At 38.8% G+C, this 11336-nt stretch overlaps 1 pseudogene; it reads right to left on the bottom strand.

Moving 5' to 3' along the window:
* Positions 1 to 3660: 3660 nt before the first annotated feature.
* Positions 3661 to 11336, bottom strand: part of LOC102469460 (endosome-associated-trafficking regulator 1-like) — a 20661-nt pseudogene continuing 12985 nt past the window's right edge.

Here is an 11336-nt window from a genome sequence, read left to right as displayed (position 1 = left end):
AGCCAATACCAGAGTGCTTTATTTATTTATTTACTTATTTATTTTAGAGAGATTTTTGCACATATGCTTGCCGGAGAGACAGAGACAGAGAGACAGCGAGAAATCACCCCCAAGGGGGGATGCCCATGCTGCAACCCCTTCTCCTCCATTGTCCTCTCAGGATCTTGGGCAGGCACGCACACACGCCCAGTGTCAGTTTTAAGCTGCTGGGTCTGGAACTTAAACTGCAGTAGACTACATGGAAGTCCAATGATGTAACCATTACGTCATCTGCTCGGAGTGCATTATTGACCTGGTAACAGCAGTGGCCAAGCAGGGATTGTTCATGGTAGGATCCTTTGAAGAACTGAACAGATTGTGTGAGAATTTTTCACCTGAGAGATGGATAAAAGGAATATTCATCCTCTGGATGTCATCTTCTCTGGGATGCTACTCCATTCTTCCAGATTTGAACATGTGAAAGTGCTGAGTGGGCTTCTGCAAGCATCCTTTAAAGTAGCTCTTAGTGAAAGCCTAGGGCAGCCAAAATGTGATTCTGAAAGTTTAAACCTGCATAAAGCTAATCACCTTAGTAGTGATTACTTAAATAGTAGGTAGAGGGAAAGTTGAGCCAAGAGGATGTGATATGAAATATGAGAGGTTTTTGATATATTCATCCATGTGTAGACTGTAGTGGCTCTGTTAAATAACATGGCATCATTACATAAAGTAGTGGTTATTATAAGTGAGTTTTCATTGATGACATTTCTAGAGTTGAAAATATATTTACTGTCTAGAAGTATTTTAAGATCCTCATACTTCCATGCAGACGGTATAAAAATATAATGATTTTAGTAGTCTTGATCATTAAAAATGGTCCTAAAGGTTTGATCTCTAAGTGACTGTGTGTAGATACTGACATTTGTGGACTCTTAGTTACTGTGATAGTTAAATTCAGGTGTCAACTTGACTGAATTAAGAGATACCCAGATGGCTATTAAAACATTATATTTGGGTATGTCTGTGAGGATTTTTCCAGAAGAGACTGGCATTTGAATTAGTGGACCAAGTGGAGAAAATCCATTCTCACACAGTATGAGAGGGCACCATCCACTTGGCTGAAGGCCTAGACAGAACAAGAAGGCAGAATAAAGGCAAAGTCACCCTTTCTCACTCTTCTGAAACTGGGGCATCTCTCTCCTGTTGATGGACATCAGAACTCCAGATCTCTGGCCTTTGGGCTCTGGGACTTGCACAGGAACCCACTCCTTTGCCTCCCAGGTTCTTATGCCTTCAGCCCTGGACTGAAAGCTATACAAGCAGCTTTGCTGATTTTGAGGTTTTCAGACTTGGGCTGAGCTGTGCTATTGGCTTTTCTGGTTCTTCAGCTTGAAGACTGCCTTTGAGGGGATTTCTCACCCTCCATAATCATATGAGCCAGTTTTCCTAATAAATTACCTGTCGTGTATCTATAGCTATATCATCCTAGGATACAACAGAGTACTAAAAAGATTTTAAGTATGAAAGAAAAGTCAAGAAGTGTGGAGAATAGGGGGCTTCAACTACATTTCAAATGAAATTTAAAGAAATAGAACAAGGTTAGTGTATTTTGAGAAGGAAAGAAGCATTATTTGAAATAATTTTAGCTGACTTAATTTTTCTACATTTTTAAATACTTAGCATGTTTAGTCTTTCTTCTTTTACAGGGGTAAAATCTAGCCCACTGTCTGATTTCCTGTGGTTTGGGATCTAAGAATAATTCTTAATTTTTTAAAAGTTTATTGATACATCTTTTTCATTTCTTTACATTTATTTATTTACTTATTTTAAAAATTTGCTATAGGTCATGTGTGCTCACTGGATGGAGAGAGAGAGAGAGAGAGAGAGAGAGAAAGAGAGAGAGAGAGAATGAGAAAGCATCTCCCGGAAGGAATGATCCTTCTCTTCCATTCTCCTCCAGGGATTTTGGACATATCTGGTTTATTTTTTCAAGCCACTGGGTTTGGGCCTTAAACTGCACAGAGACCATGTGAGATCCAACCACATTAATCACCACACCACCTTGCAGGCCCTTGATATAGATATAGATATAGATATAGATATAGATATAGATATAGATATATAGATATTGATATAGATTAGAGCCAGAAATGGGTACCTTTAACAGGGTACCTAAATCGTGAGAATACAAGCACACATTTAGTATATACAAGGAAGTCCCCAGATGTGAACCCAGACTCTTCCCATGTGGGTTCAATTATGTTATTGTTTTACCACTGTCTCACCCTAGAATCATTTTTAATTTTTTAAATGGCTGAAAACACAAGGAAAGAGAAACACTTTGAAATACATAAAAATTATGTGAAATTAAAATTTGAATGTTCATAACATTTTATTGGAACATAGAACGTTGGCATTTTGTCTATGGCTGCTGCTACTGCGGCTTCGTCTTTTTAATTGTGCTAAAGGGCGCATTCATTTACCAGAGACAGAGAAAGAGGGAGAGGAGAGAGCACTCTCCAGGGGGAATGGTCATGCGGCAATCCTTTTTCTTCCATGTCTTCCACCTTTCAGGATTTGGGGCATGCGTACACACATGCCAAGAATGTTGCTTAAGCTGCTGGATCTGGGACTCAAACTGCATGGTTGGTCATGTGGTATCTGGCTGCCTTAACACTATGCCATGAAGCTGGCCCTGTCTATGGCTTTTTAAAAAATTTATATTTATTTTTTATCATCATAATTTTGTTTATATGACATTGAATCACATGTAACTTTACAGTGTATTACATTTCTTTTTCCAGAAGGAACACCATGCATGTCAGTCAACACAGAGACATTAAAATCCCCATTTCATCATCCAATAGCTTCTCATCATTTTTCCCGATTATTATTATTCCAATTTTTTTAAAACAGTCAGTTCTATGGCTTTTTGAGTAGAGGCAGGGTTGAATAGTTGTGATAGAGATCTATTGGCCTTCAGAGCTGAAAATATTTACTACTTGCCGTTAACAGGAATATTTGTTGACTCCTGTCCTATTACATAAGCATTTAAGGCTAATGGCTTTACTTTATCTTCTGCTTCTGCCCTGTCCCATCTATTAATATTTTGACTTACACCATTGTCATTCTTGTCTGTATATAAATATTTTTAATTTTTTCTTATAAATTCTTTGACTTATGAGCAGCATAGGAGTTCATGCTTAATTTCCAAATCCATATTTAAAACGTATTTTTGTCACTGAATTTTTTAATTGAATTTTGTCCCAATAATATATTCTGTTGGATAACTTGTCTTTCTGTGTGTCACTCAAGTATGTCTGTTATTTTAATGCTTACCCTTGAAGTGTTACCATGTATACGAACAACGTAGTACCATGACTGTGTGTCTCAAATGATATAAAATTGTTAGAACATGTATAAAACAGAGCACCCTCTTCACAACCAACATTAAAATAAATTTAAAAATCATCATTTTATAAAAAAATTTTAGTTTTACGAGTACTCTGTTAGCATTCCTTTCTTTTTTCTTTTCTTCTTTTTCAGAAGTATCTCATGATAAATAATAATACTTTCCTAGAGGTGAAGACTGCATAGTTAAGACACAACGGTGTGTTCAGATAAAGTGGTGTGGTGATCTTAGGTCCATGGAGCTGTAAGCCGGAAGCATCCTGATGGTCCTCAAGAATCCTCTTCTTTACTTTCAGAAATTCTGTCTGTACGTTGGAGAGGTCAGCCATAAGATTCAATGTTTCAGCTCCAGAAACCAGCTGCTTTACGGAAGCACGTGCACTGTTCATGAAGATGCAGCGATCTTGTAAGGCCACTTCCGTGTTCTGCTTTACTACAGTCAGGCTGGTACACTGGCCTTATCACAGGGTCTGATCCACACACTGAAGTTGGAATCCTAAGTTTGGAGCAAACTTGTCTCCTATTTCAGTCTCGTGACATGATTTTCTGCCTTGTCAGCTCATCAGTTGGAGATTTTGCTCCACCTACTGTACAACCAACTCCGGCTTATGGTAGTTGCTTTTCTCCTTAATCATCTTTTGCATCTAACTCCTTGTTCCAGCATCCTCACCACTTCTGTTTGAGTTTCCGAGAAGCTCTGAAACTTATTCAAACTTATTTCTTGTTAGCTTAGAATTTTCATCTTTCAGAGCTTCAGAACCTATCTTCAGTGTTTGCAGGTACCTGTCTTCCAGTGGCTTTCTGTGAGCCACAGTCTGTGCTCAGATTCCCTGTTGGAGATGCCAGAGACACTGCATGCTCACCATCCATGGTGACAGAGCCTTGGACCCTGCCAGACCAGAAGAGGGGAGAAAAAGGAAATGGACATGCTGCAGGGTGACATGCCATAGGGCGACATGTTGCCTGTGAACCTGGAGGAACACATAGTCTACAGCTGACACCAAGTAGGCCCATCCCTCTCCCCACACCCATTGTTCTCATTCAGGAGGTCGCCAAAAAATGGCTGCCGATATTCCAGGCTATATTCCATGGTTAGGGAGGTTGAGGGACTGTGGTCAAGTCCCAGGGAGTGCCCCCTGGCTTTCTTTGAGTAAATTCTACCACTGGTCATGTCCTGTTTTGATAGGCCAAAGTTTTTGGTTTTCAGAAACTCTTTAAAAGACAATGGATTTGCCTCTTTGAGATCTTCAAGTAGATTTCCTCCAAAATATGTCTCATGGGCTTCTGATTAAATTTGCTTAGTATATTTTCCCCTTCTAAAGTCGAGTCGTCAGGAATGAGGCTCCAGGCTTGGGATGACTGGGTGATGCTCGGCATCGTCATGGGCCAGCAGATTGGGCCACCCTAGCTCGGCAGCGTAGCTCCCTGGCTCGGTTCTGGCCCTGCCCCGGGTCGTTGCCCCATGCTTGCCCTATGCTTGCCTGGGCCTGCTCCTCCGCTCAGCTACTGCCCATCTATTAGCAAGCTCTTTGCTAATTTATCACTTTTATAATGACAGTTTCCCTCTCTTGTATTGAATATATTCTGTAAAACTTCAGTGACAGACTCACTGATGGTACAATTTCTTAGTTTTTGCTTACATGAAAGTATATTTAAATATCATTATCGAGAGATAATTTTTAGGATATGCAATTCTAGATAGAAAACTACTTTTCTCTCAGCCTCTGATGACATTGATTTTTTTTCCCCTTTGCTACTTCCCTTTTTACTGGTAAGAAATCCATCATCAATCAAGTGGTAAAGGAGGAGGTAACAAAATTGAATGTTTAGGGGTACCTGCTGCAAAGCTTACACAAAACCTTTAACTTACACATATAAAATGAATACCAGAGGTTAGTTTTTTGTTTATTCATTTGTTTTGTTGGTTTTGCCTATAAACATGAAAATGTTATAAAGTTCCAAAGGAAAAAAAATTATTCAAGTCTTAGTCTCCTTAATGATACTTTGTGGGCCACATGACCCCATAATTTTATATTTAAGAGTTATTCATCTTTATTATGTCCTCTGGGTGAGAAAAAAAAAAGTGCAAGTAAATAAATTGCAAAATTTGCAATGAACATTTCCCGCTTAATCTTCCAGTTAATTTCTAAATTAGGCTGCTAACTACCTAAAGACCATCAAACACCCGCTGCTCCTTAAATTTTCTTCATTACTTCCCTGTCCCTACCCCCTGATACACTCAGAATAACACTGGATATTAACTCCAAAATGCACTATATTTCAAACAGGTTTCTTTCTTAAGACAAATATCTATGATGTATGCAGAACATTAAACCTTTCTAGCAGGCAGGAATTCTATAAAAGCAGGTAGCTTTGTTTTCATCTTCTGTGCTAGGTATGTTTGTGAAAAATCAAATTCTTTTCCCTCTAGGGTACTTTCATTGGGACAGTTAAAATAATTTCTTGCAGCTTTATACTTTTCTCCTTTCATTTTTTCCTGACTGCAAAGTTTAGAGGATTTCAAGAAATATTTTATGCTGCTGACTATAGATAGATTTATTGAGGAAGTTACATTTACTAAATTCTCATCTTATCCCTGTTCTCCTACACATCAAAGGGTGAGGCAAAGGAATGCTCTTGCTGAAAATCCTCTTTAGTTTATCCAACTGCTAAATTATTTACCACTTTGGTTTCTGTATAAAATCTTTTGATAGAAACGAAAGCCTCAGCAATAAAGTGTGATTGCTTTTTATAGCTCAAATGATCACTGGTCAGAGATGCAGTATGAGGATGATTTTGTGGAAATCACCTTTTGAAAAAAAAAATATACAGTGTATTAAGAATCCTGTTCAACAAGGTTTGTTGTAACATAGATCCAAGAATACTGTGTGTCGTATTATAACACCTACCAATTTTCTAGATGCTGTCAAAATACGATAGAACACAGTTAGTTTCTTCCTTTGACACCAGCATTAGAAATCATTATCTTATGTTGCATCATCTAATCCTCTTTGCTATAAGAGAGCACCAGTTTAAATGTGGCATGAATCTCTCATCTATACTCAGACTCTGTCTCTAGATAATCTGTTTATTTTCATCTGACTGATTTATCAGCCGTTTTAGCAACACTGTCAATGAAGTCCTGATCACAGAGTTAAAAATAAGGTTTTTGAGGCTCAGGTTTTGCTTTGTTTTCTTTTTTCTTCTTCTTTTTATGGATGTAGCATTGACTCAGTGTGGATGAGTGGAATGAGGAGCAAAAAGACGTGAAGAAGCCAGATTTCAGGAACCAGCAGTTAGCGTAATAGCTATGTCGCTGGACTCCCATGTAGTCGACCACGGTTCGCGTCCTGGACCCGGTGGCTTAAAACTCACGCCGGGCGTGTGTGTGTGCGTGCCCAAGATCCCAAGAGGAGAATGGAGGAGAAGGGATTGCGGCGTGACCATCCCCTCTGGGGGGTGATTTCTTGCTTTCTGTCTCTATGTCTCTCTCTGTCTGGCGAGCGCACGCGCCCTATAGCGAAAACCTCTCAAAAAAAAAAAAAAAAAAAAAAGAAGCATGGTTTCTAAGTGCTGTCTGCCACCAACTACAGAAGTTACTTGATTTTTCTGAATGTTAGTGTCTTCCTTTGAACACTGTATATGTTGAATGACTAGTATTCTAAGCATTCCTGGATGTCCACAATTATCCTTATCTGGTATATAAAAATATAAATGTAAAGCAGAAATCATTTGTATTGAAATTAATACAAGAAAAATGGATAGCAATTAATATATACATATACATATGTATATACCAGAGAACTTCAGAAAGATTTTGGAGAAATGGAATTAAAGTACAAGTTTAGTTTAGTACAAAAAATTGCAATCCTTACATAGTTTTTTTTTTAACAATTTGTATTTTCCATGCACTTGAACTTGTGGAAGTCTATTTATAAATATAATACACAGCAATATGTATGAGTGAGCCTGAGGCAGAAAGCATAGCTTTTGGAGCAGGATTGCATGAAGGTTAAAGTCATCATCAGCTTTGGTCTCGAGCACATTTGAATTTCTTTCTGGTAGAAGGTAGTCAGATCGGCGGAATATAACTCATATAAGATACTGTGAATAATGTAACATTTTTTGCTTTTCCTCTGAGATATATAAGAAATCACTAATTCAGGTCCTCAGGTGAAAGGGAAGTTCCTGGGTAGGAAAATTTCTCTCCATCGGAGGACCCACAAACTAGAGACAAGTTATTTTGTCTCCTAACATACAATGGTGTGACAAGCATAGAAAAACAATATGGACATTGTGGTTGAAAAGGTAGGAAAAGGGGGAACCAGCAGTTAGCGTAATGGCTATGTCGCTGGACTCCCACATAGTTGACCGCAGTTCACGTCCCGGACCCGGTGGCTTAAAACTCACGCCGGGCGTGTGTGTGTGCGTGCCCAAGATCCCGAGAGGAGAATGGAAGAGAAGGGATTGTGGCGTGACCATCCCCCCTGGGGGGTGATTTCTCGCTTTCTGTCTCTCTGTCTCTCTCTGTCTGTCTGGTGAGCGCATGCACCCTAAAAACCTCTTCAAAAAAAAAAAAAAAAAAAAGGTAGGAAAAAGAAAGTAAGAAGGAGTCATGGGCCCCAGTAGTTTGGGAATCTAAGCAGGCAAAAGTGTTATATTTTTACTGATTAAGTCTTAAGGAATGAAAATAATTCTCCTTGGATCTTGATTCTCCTCCCTTGGGTCTTGACATAAACTTTTGGAGCTATCAGTTTTACCCTTTGGGCTCTTGATTCTACTTTCTGAGTCATCCTTTTTTTTTCTGAAATGTAGCATGTGTTTGCATATAAATGGTTTTATTAACCTACTCCCTGCCAATAGAATTTTGTAAATGTTGTACTCTCTTTGTCCTTTTCAGTCCCAGCTGGCAGCATTTCTGTTGATACAGTTTACTCAAGAACTTTGTGGGCCTTGCACGAATTGCACTGGGTTCACCTCCATTAGAAAAAATAGGCTGGCTTGCATATATTTCTGAGATCATCCCTTATTGATGTTTAGTTTCTGCTCAGATCACTGAGGCACAATGTTCTTTAACTTGTTAAAGGTCCTCTGGTTTCATCGAGACAATCTTAGAGTCACATTCTTAATCTCTTTTAAGAGCTTTCTTTTTGGTAACTGAATACTTTGATCTTTTAATCTTCCTGAGGTTTTAGCAAAAACGTTATAGAGACACACACTCAGTTTCCTATGTCATGCTTTCAGCAGCCGTTTGTTTCTTTTAGATTTTTTTTTTTTTGTACCATGTAGAGATGCTGAGGATTTTCGAAATCATTAGATGGTGGTTTATTTTTGTTTAACAGTTCTTTCCTCAATTTATCTCTCTCTTTTCTCATTTTATTGAAAGCAATGAGAAGAAACTAGACAATACCTTCAGCACGTTGCTTGGAAATCGCCTTAGTTATATATCCAGGTTCACAACCTCCAAGTGCTTTCCACATAACTCCACGACACGATCTGACTAAGATTTTGCTACTAAATAACAATAACCTACAATACCTTCTTGCAGTTTTAAATCAAATTTTTAATTTTATTAAGCCTTCACTGGCAGTCTTGTTTATTTAATTTAATTTTATTATTATTATTGTTTTTTTATTGTCAGAGTGTACATACACTTTCCAAGGACAAAGAGTAAACATTCCTCAATGGGGGCATGGTCACACCACAATCTTTTTTATTTCGTTTCTCCATCCCGTCAAGATCTAAGGCGCACACACACACACACAGAGACACACATACACTACATATGGCATGTTTTCAAGCTACTGGGGCTGGAATTTGAGCCACAGTCGCCACGTAGGAGTAAGATCTGGATCCTTATACATGGGGCTTAACTGCTACACTAGGGACCAGAGCACCAGCAGGCTTTAACATCATATTTGTCTTGGGGCTATATTTGTCTTGGGGCCGGCAAGCGGCATGGTGGTTAAAGGCGCTGGACTCCCACATGGCTGAACACGGTTCAAGTCTCGAACCTGGTGGCTTGCTTTCTCACTTCCTCTCTCTCTCTGATAAAACTGGAAAATAATAATGATAATAATAATAAATAAAGTTAAATAATTCTTTAAAACAAACAAACAAACAAAAAACATCATATTTGTCTTAACAGTGTATTTAGAACCATCTGGACTTTTTCTCTTGGGCTTCTGAAAATTCTTCTAACCTTTCTCCACTTCCCAATTTCAAAACTACTCCCATATTGTCAGGTATTTGCTATGGTAGTAGGCCACCACCAGTTGCCAAAATCCGTATTCGTTTTCTATTGCTACATAATAGAACGGTCACAGGCGTAGTCGCTTGAAGTGATAACAATGTATTATCTCATAATTTTTGTAGGTCAGAAATAAAAGCATGGCATGACTGAATCCACTGATCAGCATATCTGCAGGCCTGTTTGCTAGGGTGCGGTTCTTATCTCGGGCTAGATGTCCTCTTCCAAGCTCACTGTGTGTTGGAAGACTTTATTCTCTTATATTTGTAGGATTGTAGTCTCCATTTTCCTGCCACCTGTCATTCAGAGCTCATTGTCTTCTCTTAGAGGCTGCTGGCAGTTCCTTTTCAAGTGGAACTTATAAGCAGTTCACAACATGGATACTTGCTTTCTTCCAGGCCAGTCGTAAGATCTCTCTCTGACTTCTTACTCTGTGAAATAGTGACGGCTATTTACTCACTTGCTTCGGTCAAGCCCATTCAGGAAAATCTTCCTACATAACTTATATAATCACATGAGGAATGTCTCCTCACATTTGTAGGTTTTGCCCATGCTTGCAGAGAAGGAGGTTATAAAAGGGTGACAGTTACCGGGAGTTATTTCTGAATTCTGCCTACTACACTCCAGAAAACTGGAGAGCAGCAGTGGACAGAGTTTCCACTGGAATAAAACTCCACAGCACACTTGATAGAGTACTTGGGCCTCAGCGTGACTCTCCATGAGATGATGAAAGGACTGTGATGAGGCAGGTGGTGGCACAATGGTAACACAACTCCACCCACATGGGAAAGGGCCAGGGTTTATGTCCTGGGCCCTCCCTAAGCACATTGGTTTTGTGTGCATGTGTCTGTGATCTTGGTCAGCTAAGACTTGGGGATGGATCATGGCATGATGACAGCGCCTGTCTCTGTTTCTCTCTGTCATGGAAGAAGGAAATGAACTTAAAATAAAAAAAGAAATAAAAAGGACTAGTCATATGTTTCTTTTAAAACTTTTCTCACTGAGTATCACTTTGTAAATCTCTCCAATAAAGCCTATTTCTTAATTCGTTTTGTGTGATGTTGTTGAATTAATCACGAGTCCCACTGGTGACAATGGCAAAGAGTTGAAGATGAGTTGAGTATATATGATGGGAAGGACTGGATGTTCTCTTTTGATTTCTTCTACTTTCTTGCTGAAGTAAAAAGCATGAGACTTACCTGAGAATGAGGATATGGTCAGATGATGAAGAGTTTAGGTGAGAAGAAGGTGTGAAGTTATCCCTAGTAAGTAGGAGAGAATATGGACCAAGCAATGTAATAACGTTGTGCAGTGCTAAAAGCACACTCATTCTTAATAGTTACAGCAAATCCAGTCAACTCAGTATGTCTCACCTCATACTGGGCTAAGAAGTAAGGAGGTCATTCACACAATAGATACCTTCTATGCAAATATGTTAAAGTTTTTTTTTTTAAATTAGTATTATTTATTTAATTTTATTTATTATTATTATTTTAAAAATTGCTAGGGCATGTGCGCTCACTAGAGAGAAACAGAGACAGAGAAGAAAAGTGAGAAAGCAAGCCTCCAGGCCTGGGACTCAAACCATGGTTGGCCGTGTGGGAGTCTAGCTCCTTAACTACCATGCTGCTTACTGGCCTCTGATTAAGCTTTTCTTTCTGTTTTGTTTTGTTTTGTTTTGTTTTTCAGAGCGATT

The sequence above is a fragment of the Tupaia chinensis genome, unplaced genomic scaffold, assembly GCF_000334495.1.
Source record: "Tupaia chinensis unplaced genomic scaffold, TupChi_1.0 Scaffold148646_1, whole genome shotgun sequence".
NCBI classification, from domain to species: domain Eukaryota; kingdom Metazoa; phylum Chordata; class Mammalia; order Scandentia; family Tupaiidae; genus Tupaia; species Tupaia belangeri.
Note: the sequence above shows the minus strand (reverse complement) of the source record. Positions and strands in the feature narration are given on the sequence as shown.